Raw genomic sequence first — 15,513 nt, forward strand, 5'->3', positions numbered from 1 at the left:
GAAGCAGCCGCCACAAGAACGACGGCGAAGCAGCTGCGGGAAAACTAGATGGCTGCGCAAGCATCTAAATGACGCCATGTACACATACACAGCATTACCAGTCACACACACATCATGGGTTTTCTTCTCTAGACTTGCAGATTGCAGATTCATCCCTGTACAATTGGAGTTAGCTGTGAATTCTGACTCCAGGCTGCAGTCAGTGAGAACATTTGCAACTGATCTGCAGAAAGAACTGACGCGCTGCAGATTTAAGATTCCACCATGAATGTCAATTTATCATTTAGCTCCATGTGGCGGTGTCATTCACCAAATCAGGCGCTGTACACTTTTGTAAATTTTAAAAGATTTCTATCAATTTGCACCATAATAAATTTGTAATCGATCAATAACACTTTCTATTGTCCAAAGCTTGATACTGCCACATCAGTGAAAAATTAAAAAAAGTCAAGGCTGCTGAAATGCAGAAAGGCAAAAACAAACAGAGGCGCTGATCAGAGATGCACCTCCCTTCCCTCGTACTGTATATACAGGAACTCGCCTTCCCCCGTACTGTATATACAGGAGCTCGCCTCCCCCAATACTGTATATATCAGTGCTCGGCCCATGCACTGTATAGAAAGGAGCTCGCCTTCCTCCCTGTACTGTATATACTGGGGCTCTCCACCTCCGTACTGTGAATACGTCTATATACCGGAGCTCCTCACCTCCGTACTGTATATACCGTCTATATACCAGAGCTCCCCACCTCCGTACGGTATATACCGTCTATATACCGGAGCTCCCCACCTCTGTACTGTATATACCGTCTATACACCGGAGCTCCCCACCTCCGTACTGTATATACCGTCTATATACCGGAGCTCCCCACCTCCGTACTGTATATACCGGAGCTCCCCACCTCCGTATGGTGTATACCGTCTATATACCGGAGCTCTCCACCTCCGTACTGTATATACCGGAGCTCCCCACCTCCGTACTGTATATACCGGAGCTCCTCACCTCCGTACGGTGTATACTGTCTATATACCGGAGCTCCCCACCTCCGTACTGTATATACCGTCTATATACCGGAGCTCTCCACCTCCATACTGTATATACCGTGTATATACCGGAGCTCTCCACCTCCGTACTGTATATACCGTCTATATACCGGAGCTCCTCACCTCCGTACCGTATATACCATCTATATACCGGAGCTCTCCACCTCCGTACTGTATATACCGGAGCTCCCCACCTCCGTACTGTATATACCGGAGCTCCTCACCTCCGTACGGTGTATACCGTCTATATACCGGAGCTCCCCACCTCCGTACTGTATATACCGTCTATATACCGGAGCTCTCCACCTCCATACTGTATATACCGTCTATATACCGGAGCTCCTCACCTCCGTACTGTATATACAGTCTATATACCGGAGCTCTCCACCTCCGTACTGTATATACCGTCTATATACCGGAGCTCCTCACCTCCGTACCGTATATACCGTCTATATACCGGAGCTCTCCACCTCCGTACTGTATATACCGGAGCTCCTCACCTCCATACCGTATATACCGTCTATATACCGAAGCTCTCCACCTCCGTACTGTATATACCGGAGCTCCCCACCTCCGTACTGTATATACCGGAGCTCCTCACCTCCGTACGGTGTATACCGTCTATATAACGGAGCTCTCCACCTCCATACTGTATATACCTTCTATATACCGGAGCTCCTCACCTCCGTACTGTATATACAGGCTATATACCGGAGCTCCTCACCTCCGTACCGTATATACCGTCTATATACCGGAGCTCTCCACCTCCGTACTGTATATACCATCTATATACCGGAGCTCTCCACCTCCGTACTGTATATACAGGCTATATACCGGAGCTCCTCACCTCCGTACTATATATACCGTCTATATACCGGAGCTCTCCACCTCCGTACTGTATATACCGTCTATATACCGGAGCTCCCCACCTCCATACTGTATATACCGTCTATATACCGGAGCTCTCCACCTCCATACTGTATATACCTTCTATATACCGGAGCTCCTCACCTCCGTACTGTATATACAGGCTATATACCGGAGCTCCTCACCTCCGTACCGTATATACCGTCTATATACCGGAGCTCTCCACCTCCGTACTGTATATACCATCTATATACCGGAGCTCTCCACCTCCATACTGTATATACCTTCTATATACCGGAGCTCCTCACCTCCGTACTGTATATACAGGCTATATACCGGAGCTCCTCACCTCCGTACCGTATATACCGTCTATATACCGGAGCTCTCCACCTCCGTACTGTATATACCATCTATATACCGGAGCTCTCCACCTCCGTACTGTATATACAGGCTATATACCGGAGCTCCTCACCTCCGTACTATATATACCGTCTATATACCGGAGCTCTCCACCTCCGTACTGTATATACCGTCTATATACCGGAGCTCCCCACCTCCATACTGTATATACCGTCTATATACCGGAGCTCTCCACCTCCATACTGTATATACCGTCTATATACCGGAGCTCCCCACCTCCGTACTGTATATACCATCTATATACCAGAGCTCCCCACCTCCGTACCGTATATACCGTCTATATACCGGAGCTCCCCACCTCCATACTGTATATACCGTCTATATACCGGAGCTCTCCACCTCCATACTGTATATACCGTCTATATACCGGAGCTCCCCACCTCCATACTGTATATACCATCTATATACCGGAGCTCTCCACCTCAATACTGTATATACCGTCTATATACCGGAGCTCCTCACCTCCGTACTGTATATACAGGCTATATACCGGAGCTCCTCACCTCCGTACCGTATATACCGTCTATATACCGGAGCTCTCCACCTCCGTACTGTATATACCATCTATATACCGGAGCTCTCCACCTCCGTACTGTATATACAGGCTATATACCGGAGCTCCTCACCTCCGTACTATATATACCGTCTATATACCGGAGCTCTCCACCTCCGTACTGTATATACCGTCTATATACCGGAGCTCCCCACCTCCATACTGTATATACCGTCTATATACCGGAGCTCTCCACCTCCATACTGTATATACCGGAGCTCCCCACCTCCATACTGTATATACCATCCATATACCGGAGCTCTCCACCTCCGTACTGTAAATACCGTCTATATACCGGAGCTCCCCACCTCCATACTGTATATACAGTCTATATACCGGAGCTCCTCACCTCCGTACCGTATATACCGTCTATATACCGGAGCTCTCCACCTCCGTACTGTATATACCATCTATATACCGGAGCTCTCCACCTCCGTACTGTATATACAGGCTATATACCGGAGCTCCTCACCTCCGTACTATATATACCGTCTATATACCGGAGCTCTCCACCTCCGTACTGTATATACCGTCTATATACCGGAGCTCCCCACCTCCATACTGTATATACCGTCTATATACCGGAGCTCTCCACCTCCATACTGTATATACCGTCTATATACCGGAGCTCCCCACCTCCATACTGTATATACCATCAATATACCGGAGCTCTCCACCTCCATACTGTATATACCGGAGCTCCTCACCTCCGTACTGTATATACAGGCTATATACCGGAGCTCCTCACCTCCGTACCGTATATACCGTCTATATACCGGAGCTCTCCACCTCCGTACTGTATATACCATCTATATACCGGAGCTCTCCACCTCCGTACTGTATATACAGGCTATATACCGGAGCTCCTCACCTCCGTACTATATATACCGTTTATATACCGGAGCTCTCCACCTCCGTACTGTATATACCGTCTATATACCGGAGCTCCCCACCTCCATACTGTATATACCGTCTATATACCGGAGCTCTCCACCTCCATACTGTATATACCGTCTATATACCGGAGCTCCCCACCTCCATACTGTATATACCATCTATATACCGGAGCTCTCCACCTCCATACTGTATATACCGTCTATATACCGGAGCTCCCCACCTCCGTACTGTAAATACCGTCTATATACCGGAGCTCCCCACCTCCATACTGTATATACCGTCTATATACCGGAGCTCTCCACCTCCATACTGTATATACCGTCTATATACCGGAGCTCCCCACCTCCATACCGTATATACAGTCTATATACCGGAGCTCTCCATCTCCATACCGTATATACCGTCTATATACCGGAGCTCCCCACCTCCGTACTGTATATACCGTCTATATACCGGAGCTCTCCACCTCCATACCGTATATACCGTCTATATACCGGAGCTCCCCACCTCCATACTGTATATACCATCTATATACCGGAGCTCTCCACCTCCATACTGTATATACCGTCTATATACCGGAGCTCCCCACCTCCGTACTGTAAATACCGTCTATATACCGGAGGTCCCCACCTCAATACTGTATATACCGTCTATATACCGGAGCTCCCCACCTCCATACTGTATATACCGTCTATATACCGGAGCTCCCCACCTCCATACTGTATATACAGTCTATATACCGGAGCTCTCCACCTCCATACTGTATATACCGTCTAAATACCGGAGCTCCCCACTGTATATACCGTCTATATACCGGAGCTCCCCACCTCCGTACTGTATATACCGTCTATATACCGGAGCTCTCCACCTCCATACCGTATATATACCGGAGCTCCCCACCTCCGTACTGTATATACCGTCTATATACCGGAGCTCCCCACCTCCATACCGTATATACCGTCTATATACCGGAGCTCCCCACCTCCGTACTGTATATACCGTCTATATACCGGAGCTCTCCACCTCCGTACCGTATATACCGTCTATATACCGGAGCTCCTCACCTCCGTACCGTATATACCGTCTATATACCGGAGCTCCTCACCTCCGTACTGTATATACCGTCTATATACCGGAGCTCTCCACCTCCATACTGTATATACAGGCTATATACCGGAGCTCCTCACCTCCGTACTGTATATACCGTCTATATACCGGAGCTCCCCACCTCCGTACCGTATATACCGTCTATATACCGGAGCTCCCCACCTCCGTACTGTATATACCGTCTATATACCGGAGCTCCCCACCTCCGTACTGTATATACCGTCTATATACCGGAGCTCCCCACCTCCGTACCGTATATACCGTCTATATACCGGAGCTCCCCACCTCCGTACTGTATATACCGTCTATATACCGGAGCTCCCCACCTCCGTACTGTATATACCGTCTATATACCGGAGCTCCCCACCTCCGTACTGTATATACCGTCTATATACCGGAGCTCCTCACCTCCGTACCGTATATACCGTCTATATACCGGAGCTCCCCACCTCCGTACCGTATATACCGTCTATATACCGGAGCTCCCCACCTCCGTACTGTATATACCGTCTATATACCGGAGCTCCTCACCACCGTACTGTATATACCGTCTATATACCGGAGCTCCCCACCACCGTACTGTATATACCGGAGCTCCTCACCTCCGTACCGTATATACCGTCTATATACCGGAGCTCCCCACCACCGTACTGTATATACCGTCTATATACCGGAGCTCCCCACCTCCGTACTGTATATACCGTCTATATACCGGAGCTCCCCACCACCGTACTGTATATACCGGAGCTCCTCACCTCCGTAACGTATATACCGGCGCTCACCTTCTAGCGTTCTCTCCGTTGCAGTCTGTCTGTGTCTGTGATAGTTTTGTACTGTATATATCGAAAGAAAACACAGTCACGCTTCCATGTCCACCCACCTTCTCCAGGCCAGCCAATCACTGAACAGCTCTGGTGAGCTGCAGATAATACAAGGGTAATGATTGGTTATAATGGAGACTTAGTGACGCTAGGGTAGGTTGTGGTCAGTTCCCTTCATACATACAGTGTGTGGATGAGGAAGTTTGCCTGCACATCACCGCTAAAAAAGAAAGCGGAAGCGGCTAAGGACAGGCAGCGGCCTAATGTGCCCGCAGGGGGCGCCACAGTCAGTGAAGCTATGGAGCTCGCACCCTTCCAGACCTCAGCGAGCTTGGACTAGAAGCGGCAGTGCTCTGAGGTACGCTGCGTGATGACTTACAAGCATATGTCAGGCTGGGTTCACATCCTGCGATTTTGTGACTGGTTTTCCTGACAATTTTCCTCCTTTTTTTTCTTCTTCATAAAGGATTGCAGCTGTTGGCCTGAGTCAGGAGTGCATGCAGCTACACTGTGGACTTGTCTGTTTGCTCAGTGTGCTTGTGTTACATGTTGTGGAGGATTTATAATAATTTATCACTTTTGGAACAAGTTTTACTATCATGTGAACATACCTATAAAGGGGTTTAAGGAAGCCTTGTTCCCTGGCTGCAATTTGTATTTTACTCTTCTTCCCCAGTGTTGAGCCTCTGCTGCTGCTCCTGGCGTCTGTGATTTTCGACAGCGCTGCAGCCGATCAGTGAGCTTAGCAGCTATGTCTACAGAGTGACATCAGCGCTGCAGCCGGTCAGTGAGCTTAGCAGCTCTGTCTGAGGTGTGACATCAGCGCTGCAGACGATCAGTGAGCTTAGCAGCTATGTCTACAGAGTGACATCAGCGCTGCAGCCGGTCAGTGAGCTTAGCAGCTCTGTCTGAGGTGTGACATCAGCGCTGCAGCCGGTCAGTGAGCTTAGCAGCTTTGTCTGAGGTGTGACATCAGCGCTGCAGCCGGTCAGTGAGCTTAGCAGCTATGTCTACAGAGTGACATCAGCGCTGCAGCCGGTCAGTGAACTTAGCAGCTCTGTCTGAGGTGTGACATCAGCGCTGCAGCCGGTCAGTGAGCTTAGCAGCTTTGTCTGAGGTGTGACATCAGCGCTGCAGACGATCAGTGAGCTTATCAGCTGTGTCTACAGAGTGACATCAGCGCTGCAGCCGATCAGTGAGCTTAGCAGCTTTGTCTGAGGTGTGACATCAGCACTGCAGACGATCAGTGAGCTTAGCAGCTATGTCTACAGAGTGACATCAGCGCTGCAGCCGGTCAGTGAGCTTAGCAGCTTTGTCTGAGGTGTGACATCAGCGCTGCAGACGATCAGTGAGCTTAGCAGCTATGTCTACAGAGTGACATCAGCGTGCAGCCGATCATTGAGCTCACCGGAATGTGAGTATGTACTGTTTGTTTTTTTTACTTTTACGATGGTAACCAGGGTAAACATCGGGTTACTAAGCGCGGCCCTGCGCTTAGTAACCCGATGTTTACCCTGGTTACAAGCGAACGCATCGTTGGATCGGTGTCACACACACCGATCCAACGATGACAGCGGGAGATCCAGCGACGAAAGAAAGTTCCAAACGATCTGCTACGACGTACGATTCTCAGCAGGGTCCCTGATCGCTGCTGCGTGTCAGACTCAGCGATATCGTATGGATATCGCTGGAACATCACGGATCGTACCGTCGTAGCGACAAAAATGCCACTGTGAGACAGTACCCTTAGTCTTCACCTTGGTGATGTCTCCAAAAAGCCTTTCTGCTCTATGTAGAAACAGGAAGTCTCTATTCCCTGCATTTATCATTCCCCTTCTCAACCTCTGACCCAGCTGCTCCCTCCTCCCCCTGCCGGGGACTTTTTCAGTGATGACTGGTGACTCATACAGGGAAAATTGACCTCCTGTTTCTACACAGAGCTTAGAAGGATTCAGCTACTCTGTTTTTAACCCCTTTACCACCTATGACATAGGATGTAAGTCCGCAAGGACAGGGTCTCTCCCCTCTGTACCAGTCTGTCATTGTAAATTTGTTTACTGTAAACGATATCTATAACTCTGTACGTAACCCCTTTCTCATGTGCAGCACCATGGAATTAATGGTGCTATATAAATTAATAATAATAATAATAATAGGTCTTTTCCCCTTGTTTGATACTGGCTGCTAGGAGTCCGCAATTTTTCCGGCACGAGTTTAACAGCTGCGGGTGGAATCGTGACACACCTGCAGCTGTTAACATGTTAAATGCCGCTGTCAATCTCTGAAGTCCTGCTATGTGTAGCACAAGGGATCGGATGATCACAGCTTCTAGTCTCCCATGGAGATTATTGAAACAAGTGAAAAGTAAAAAAAAAATAAAAGTTTAAATTACGCCTCCTGTTGCGCCATTAAAAAAAAAAAAACATATTTGGTATTGCCGAGATTAGAATCGCCCGACCGATCTATCAATATATATAAAATAATTATCAACCACCAAAACATGGAGCATAACCACCACCTAAAAAAATCAAAGGAAATTTTCTTGATTAAAATAAAATTGTATAATTTTATTGCAAAAATTGAGTAAAAACAGAAGTCATTAAGTTATAAATATGTATAAACAGAGCTATTCGAATATGGCCACAGATGCCAAGATGTTCAATTGCTACAGACAAGACATACTCATGGGCAGAAGTAATACATAATCATCAGCAATATCCCCAATCAAAATATCAATCCAAGCTAAAGTGCCAGTGTACATATTCCAGAGATGTAGAGATGGCCAAGTCCCAAGTGTCCTGGAGGTAAGTATATAGTAGTAACATAGAGATTTCTCATTGTTCTTCGGTCAGTGACCTGACATAGAAAACTCACGACCTAAAACACTAAAGGGCCATACATATTGTAAGTGGTCTCACCCATATCGATGTCCATCTGCAGCCACGAGCCCCAACGCGCGTTTCGCAATGGCTTCCTTTGGGGGGGGGGAGGGGCAGGATGGTGCATACAGTCTCCACTGTCATCCTCAAATAGTTCATGGTCTCTTGTTATTGGTGGCTCATGTGGCAGGTCAAACGGGAGCCGCATGTAACATCAAGCGCGGCGTCAAAATGGCGATGCGGCTCACAGGGAAGTCCCTGATGACGACACTGAGCCACATGCGTCATGTAAAGACGCCGGAAGTGATATCACTGCCAAACCCGTGCCAGAGACATGTGCACCAGCCACAAGAGCGGATCACTAAATACCTGACACCATGTTTTTAATGGGCAACCAGGTTCCCAATAGGAATATCAATACAAAGTTACCCCCTCCTTTAAGGTAAATATATACGACACTATATAAGTGAAAAACGCTAATAAAGTGCAAGTGCATTGTCACAGATCCCTTACTCCGTGGTGTAACTAATTTGCCACGTGCCTGCTCTCAGCACGTGACTTGGGTTGTGCCTGCAAGGGTTAATCTATCTCCCCACTCTCAGTCCAGCATTCACCCTCTGTCCTATGCTGTAATGGGAGCATCACACACCGACCCAGGCCACACACCCGTTCATACACGCTGCCACTACTCACCGAATACACGGGCGATGAGTCCTGGAAATATTAGTACTAATAATGTCTACCACTCATAAGGCTCACACACCTTAAGCTATGGATTCTTTTAGAACATTCAAGGTTCAACTTGTTAAAGTTTTATACTTTAATACAAAAAGGTTCAGTGCTTAGAGTAAGAAAAGGTATAAAAATGATAATAAAAAGACATACAACTTATGCAAAACAGTATAAAATAACAGGAGAAAACTTACAGAAATCATCTAACTTGGTAGTCTACTTTCTGCTCCCTGAGGGTAGGATGAATGTAGATTTGCACATAGACTCGCCTCGGCACCTAGCATCCACATGGTATGTTCATTCATCCAGCTCTCCTGCTGTCTGTCTATGAAGTGCACATAGTACAGCACCCAGCTTTGCACATGGACTCGCCTCTGCACCTAGCATCCACATGGTATGCCTTTCAGCTAACCCCAGCTTTACCCCATCCGTGTTATTTATGACATTGTTTACTCTGGCTTGATTTTATGCATCTGGTCCACTCTTAATTCTCTGACCAAGATGAGCAGAGACCACTCCTCTCTGCTTCTCACCTGACTGCACTGAGTTGTACTTATATTGCATAGCTCAAGTCTGCATAGACTTCAGTCTGCAGTGTGATTCCTATAAGCGGAAAAAAAATGGCCGATAGGCTCTCCGTACTGCATGTGACGTCACTAATAGGAGGTGTCTATCGGCCTTTTTTTTTCCGCTTCACGTGGTATCCAGGGAAAGCTACCTGCCGGAGCTTCCCTGGCTTCGCACCGCATCCTACTACCTGATACATACAGCACTGCAGCCTCGGCCCCCTATACCAGGCAGGTGAACAGCCATTCAGCACTGCTCCGTATACAGCAGCGCCCAAGATACAATAGAGGTAAGCCGATAGTTACAGCTATATTGGCATGATTATAATCACAACATGTGGGCATTATAGGTGCTTTGGTTGTTTGCAGCTGGTTATGGAAACATTGTAACCATTTGGAACATAATAGGGGCTGGCTTCAGGCTATCTGTTCTTGTGGTATCTCATAGTTCTTCTTTCGTTCATCCTCAAGCACGGTATCGATTTGTTTTAAATGCACATAAAGATGTTTCAGTGGGGAACTATCTCCAGAACATGATTCCACCATGGACCATAAAGACTCCTTTCCAATGAAGAGTATAGATGGTTGATTTTCAATGTTTATATAACTAGACAAAAGAGACAAAATAATTAAAAACAAATAATAAAAACCAGTGATCAGCAGTCAAGAGACGAGGCCCTGAACTACAGGAAGGACGAAAAACTGAGCTGCTCATTAAAGGGAACCTGTCACCCCGTTTTTTCAAGATGAGATAAAAATAGCGTTAAATAGGGGCAGAGCTGTGCTTTACATTAGTGTATTTTTTGTGCCTTTATTCCCCACCTATGCTGCCGAAATACCTTTGTAAAGTCGCCGTTTTGGGCTGTCACTCACGCTGGTCTGGTCATATGGGCGTGGTGACTTCGCTGTTTCTCCCCCAGATCCTGCTCATCTTTCCGTTGGTGGCGTAGTGGTGTGCGCATGCCCAACAGGCGAATCCACTGCGCAGTTGAAGGAAAAGAGCGCGATCTGCGCTATTCAGCGGTTTATCGGTGGGCGTGGCCATCTTCCTGAGGCCGCGCGTGCGCAGATGGTAGTGCTCGGCTTCCCGGGGCTTCAAGAAAATGGCCACGGGATGCCGCGCGTGCGCAGATGGAGATCGCGGCGGCCATTTTCCTGAAGCAGAGATGCAAACTCGGCTTCAGGAAAATGAAGCCCCGGGAAGCCGAGCACTACCATCTGCGCACACGCGGCCTCAGGAAGATGGCCGCGCCTACCGATAAACCGCTGAATAGCGCAGATCGCGCTCTTTTCCTTCAGCTGCGCAGTGGATTCACCTGTTGGGCATGCGCACACCACTACGCCACCAACGGAAAGATGAGCAAGATCTGGGGGAGAAACAGCGATGTCACCACGCCCATATGACCAGACCAGCGTGAGTGACAGAGTAAAACGGCGACTTTACAAAGGTATTTCGGCAGCATAGGTGGGGAATAAAGGCACAAAAAATACACTAATGTAGAGCACAGCTCTGCCCCTATTTAACGCTATTTTTATCTCATCTTGAAAAAATGGGGTGACAGGTTCCCTTTAAGTCCTGCTGGGACTAATGTATCCAAAATTGTGATCCAGCGGCTTTCTTTTTGTGTGAGCATGTGTGCACTATCACCACTTCTTATCCACATATGGACACAATCAATACCCTTAATTTTTAAGTCTCCAGGGTTACATTTATGTTTAAGCTTAAAGTGCCTTGGAATTGTCTTTAAAGACTCCACGTCATCCACATCACGGGCAGCCTCTATGTCCCTAATGTGTTCACGGGTTCTAACCCGTAATTCTCGGTTTGTCAATCCAACGTAGATTAGATTCCTGCTGCACATATCATAGTACACTACATGTGTAGTGATGCAGGTAATATATTCCCTAATCTCGAATGTTTTGAGGCCGTCCGATGATGTGAAGGACGTGGATCTAATATGGTTTTTACATCCAAGGCATCTACCACATGGGTAAAATCCCTTCCTTTTCCCCTTGCTATTAAACAAGAATTGAGGTTTTGAGACATAATGGCTTGAAACCAGCATGTCCTTAAGATTTCTCCCCCTTCGTGCCATCATCAATGGTGAGCAGGACAGATGCTTACAAAGAGTAGGGTCCATCATCAAAATCCGCCAGTGTCTTTTGAGAATCATTCTTATTGTCTCCCATTGTTGACTGTATGTGGATATAAAACGTGTTCCCACGTTTTTATTCAAGTTTTCACTTTGAGGCCAACAGATCAGTTCTTTTCGTATTTTTTGCTCTCAGGTATCCTCTTTTAATGCACCTGTTACTGTAACCCCATCCTTAGGGTACCATTACACAAAACAATTTACCAACGATCACGACCAGCGATACGACCTGGCCGTGATCGTTGGAAAGTCGTTGTGTGGTCGCTGGGGAGCTGTCACACAGACAGCTCTCCAGCGACCAACGATGCCGAAGTCCCCGGGTAACCAGGGTAAACATCGGGTTACTAAGCGCAGGGCCGCGCTTAGTAACCCGATGTTTACCCTGGTTACCATCGTAAATGTAAAAAAAAAAAAAACGTACATACTCACATTCCGGTGTCCGTCAGGTCCCCTGCCGTCCGCTACCCGCACTGACTGAGTGCCGGCCGTAAAGTGAAAGCAGAGCACAGCGGTGACGTCACCGCTGTGCTCTGCTTTTACTTTCCGGCCGGCAGTCAGTCAGTGCGGGAAGCAGATGGCTAGGGACCTGACTGACACCGGAATGTGAGTATGTACGTTTTTTTTTTTTTTTTTACATTTACGATGGTAACCAGGGTAAACATCGGGTTACTAAGTGCGGCCCTGCGCTTAGTAACCCGATGTTTACCCTGGTTACAAGCGAACGCATCGCTGTGTCACACACACCGATCCAGCGATGACAGCGGGAGATCCAGCGACGAAATAAAGTTCCAAACGATCTGCTACGACGTACGATTCTCAGCAGGGTCCCTGATCGCTGCTGCGTGTCAGACACAGCGATATCGTATGGATATCGCTGGAACGTCACGAATCGTACCGTCGTAGCGACAAAAGTGCCACTGTGAGACGGTACCCTTAAATCTCTGCCCAAGGTCTCTGGCCTGTAGGGATGACACTGATAGTGGAGCCCAGATGTACAGATGAAACATGAAGAAGTGAGTTAACAGATGTTTTTTTGCGATACATATCCGTATATATCATACCATCATCTTGCACCCTGAGCTCCACATCAAGAAAAGAGATCAGCTTACGGTCATAGGTATATGTCAGTTTGATATTGCACCCGTTGCGGTTCAGACTCACCATGAAGTTGTCGAGATCAGTGGCAGATCCCTGCCAAATGAATAAAATATCGTCAATAAAGCGATACCATCCAAGGATCTGTGGAGCGGCAAGTGCGCCACCCATCAGCAAACCCCTCTCCCAGTAACCAAGAAAAAGGTTAGCATAGGAAGGCGCACAAGGCGCTCCCATTGCGGTCCCGCGCCTTTGTAGAAAAAAAATTGATCCCTGAATGTGAAAAAAATTGTGTGTGAGAATGAAGCACAACAGGTCCAGTACCAATTCCGTGATGTCAGCATCCAAATTGCTAGTTTCCAAATAAAACCCTACCGCCTCAAGACCATCCTTATGATAAATACTTGTATATAAGGACTCATCGTCCGCTACTACCAGGAATGTGTCAGAGTCAAGGGACAGGCCATCTAGTCGACGTAAGACGGCCATAGTGTCCCTGACATAAGAGGGCAACGTCTCTACCTGTGGTCGCAGATAATGATAGATTAATGTACAAATAGGATCACAGAGCCTGCCTATGCCAGAGATAATCGGACGCCCAGGTGGACAGGTGGAATCTTATGGACCTTGGGCAGAAGATAAAACGTTGGAATAACAGGGCACTTTACAACCAAACCATCAAGGACTTTCTTGGAAATAATACTCCTCTCATATGCTATCTCTAAAAGAGATACCAACTAATTCTTGAAGGGGGTCAAGGGATTACCAGTTAATTGAGTATATGTTTCCTTATCTTTCAACTGTCTAAATGCTTCCCTCTCGTACATCTCCACCGGCCAGGTAACCACATTCCCTCCTTATCAGCGGGCTTGATGACAATGTCATCAATCTGTTTAAAGGGAACCTATCACCCCGTTTTTTAAAGATTAGATAAAAATAGTGTGAAATAGGGGCAGAGCTGGGCTTTACATTAGTGCCTTTTTGGTGCCTTTACACCCCCGTTAGGCTGCCGAAATACCTTTGTGAAGTGGCCGTTTTGTCCTGTCACTCAAGTTGGTCAGGTCGGATGGGCGTGGTCACAGCGCTGTTTCTCCCCCAGAATCCTGCTCATCACTACGTTGGTGGCGTAGTGGTGTGCGCATGTCCAAAGAGAAGATCCACTGCCCAGGAGATTCAAAACAGCGCGGTCTTCGCTATTCGCCGTTTACCGGTGGGCGCGGCCATCTTTCCTGTGGCTGCGCGTGCGCAGATGGAGCGCTCTGCTGCCCGGGGCTTCAGGAAAATGGCCACCGCGATCTCCATCTGCGCACGCGCGGAATCCCGCAGCCATTTTCCTGAAGCCCCGGGCAGCAGAGCGCTCCATCTGCGCACGCACAGCCACAGGAAAGATGGCCGCGCCCACCGGTAAACGGCGAATAGCGAAGACCGCGCTGTTTTGAATCTCCTGGGCAGTGGATCTTCTCTTTGGACATGCGCACACCACTACGCCACCAACGTAATGATGAGCAGGATTCTGGGGGAGAAACAGCGCTGTGACCACGCCCATCCGACCTGACCAACTTGAGTGACAGGACAAAACGGCCACTTCACAAAGGTATTTCGGCAGCCTAACGGGGGTGTAAAGGCACCAAAAAGGCACTAATGTAAAGCCCAGCTCTGCCCCTATTTCACACTATTTTTATCTAATCTTTAAAAAACGGGGTGATAGGTTCCCTTTAAAGGCCCCGTCTCACTTAGCGACGCTAAAGCGATCCCGACAACGATACGACCTGTCAGGGATCGTTGCTGCGTCGCTATGTGGTCGCTAGTGAGATGTCAAACAGTGAGATCTTCCCAGCGATCACTGCTGTGATCTCACTGTTTGACATCTCACCAGCGACCTGTAGCGACCTGTACAACGATGTCACATGGGAGCTATTATGACGATTCAGTGTCTGAGTCGTCAACGAGGTCGTTGGTAAGGTGTCAAACACAGCGATGTGTGCTACCCAGCGGGAGCTCAACGATCAAAAAAAGGTCCAGGCCATTCCGACACGACCAGCGATCTCACAGCAGGGGCCGGGTCGCTGGTACGTGTCACACATAGCGAGATCGCTACTGAGGTCGCTGTTGCGTCGCAAAACTTGTGACTCAGCAGCGATCTCGCCTAGTGAGACGGGGGCTTTAGTTCTTTTAATGCCATATGCTGTGATGTCGTAAGATTATCCCTATGTCTTCTATTCTTAACGGTCTTAAGATCTTCTGTCACCAGTCTAGTAAAAATATCTACCTGTGAACATAATGATAGGAGGGGAAAGTGGTTGATCTAGAAAAAATGGGCGGTGCAGTCGTACCTTGAATTTTCAGGTTAGATTCTTGTACCAATTCCTCCAATGCCTCT

At 47.8% G+C, this 15,513-nt stretch overlaps 2 protein-coding genes across 10 annotated transcripts in view; one reads left to right on the forward strand and one right to left on the reverse strand.

Moving 5' to 3' along the window:
- Positions 1-15,485, reverse strand: part of NUB1 (negative regulator of ubiquitin like proteins 1) — a 99,435-nt gene extending 83,950 nt beyond the window's left edge. For 2 of the 4 annotated variants that reach the window (XM_077268654.1, XM_077268658.1), the window contains exon 1: positions 5,670-5,775. The gene's annotated coding sequence lies outside the window, so the exon portion shown is untranslated. Of the gene's footprint in view, positions 1-5,642; positions 5,776-15,466 lie in introns of those variants that run through there. The other 2 variants (XM_077268656.1, XM_077268655.1) reach the window with 2 other exon arrangements.
- XYLB (xylulokinase) overlaps positions 5,913-15,513 on the forward strand; it is a 306,665-nt gene continuing 297,064 nt past the window's right edge. For 2 of the 6 annotated variants that reach the window (XM_077268660.1, XM_077268663.1), the window contains exon 1: positions 5,913-6,066. The gene's annotated coding sequence lies outside the window, so the exon portion shown is untranslated. The remainder of the gene's footprint in view (positions 6,067-15,513) is intronic. The other 4 variants (XM_077268659.1, XM_077268661.1, XM_077268662.1 and 1 more) reach the window with 3 other exon arrangements.

This window comes from Ranitomeya variabilis, chromosome 6 (assembly GCF_051348905.1).
Source record: "Ranitomeya variabilis isolate aRanVar5 chromosome 6, aRanVar5.hap1, whole genome shotgun sequence".
Classification (NCBI taxonomy): Eukaryota; Metazoa; Chordata; class Amphibia; order Anura; family Dendrobatidae; genus Ranitomeya; species Ranitomeya variabilis.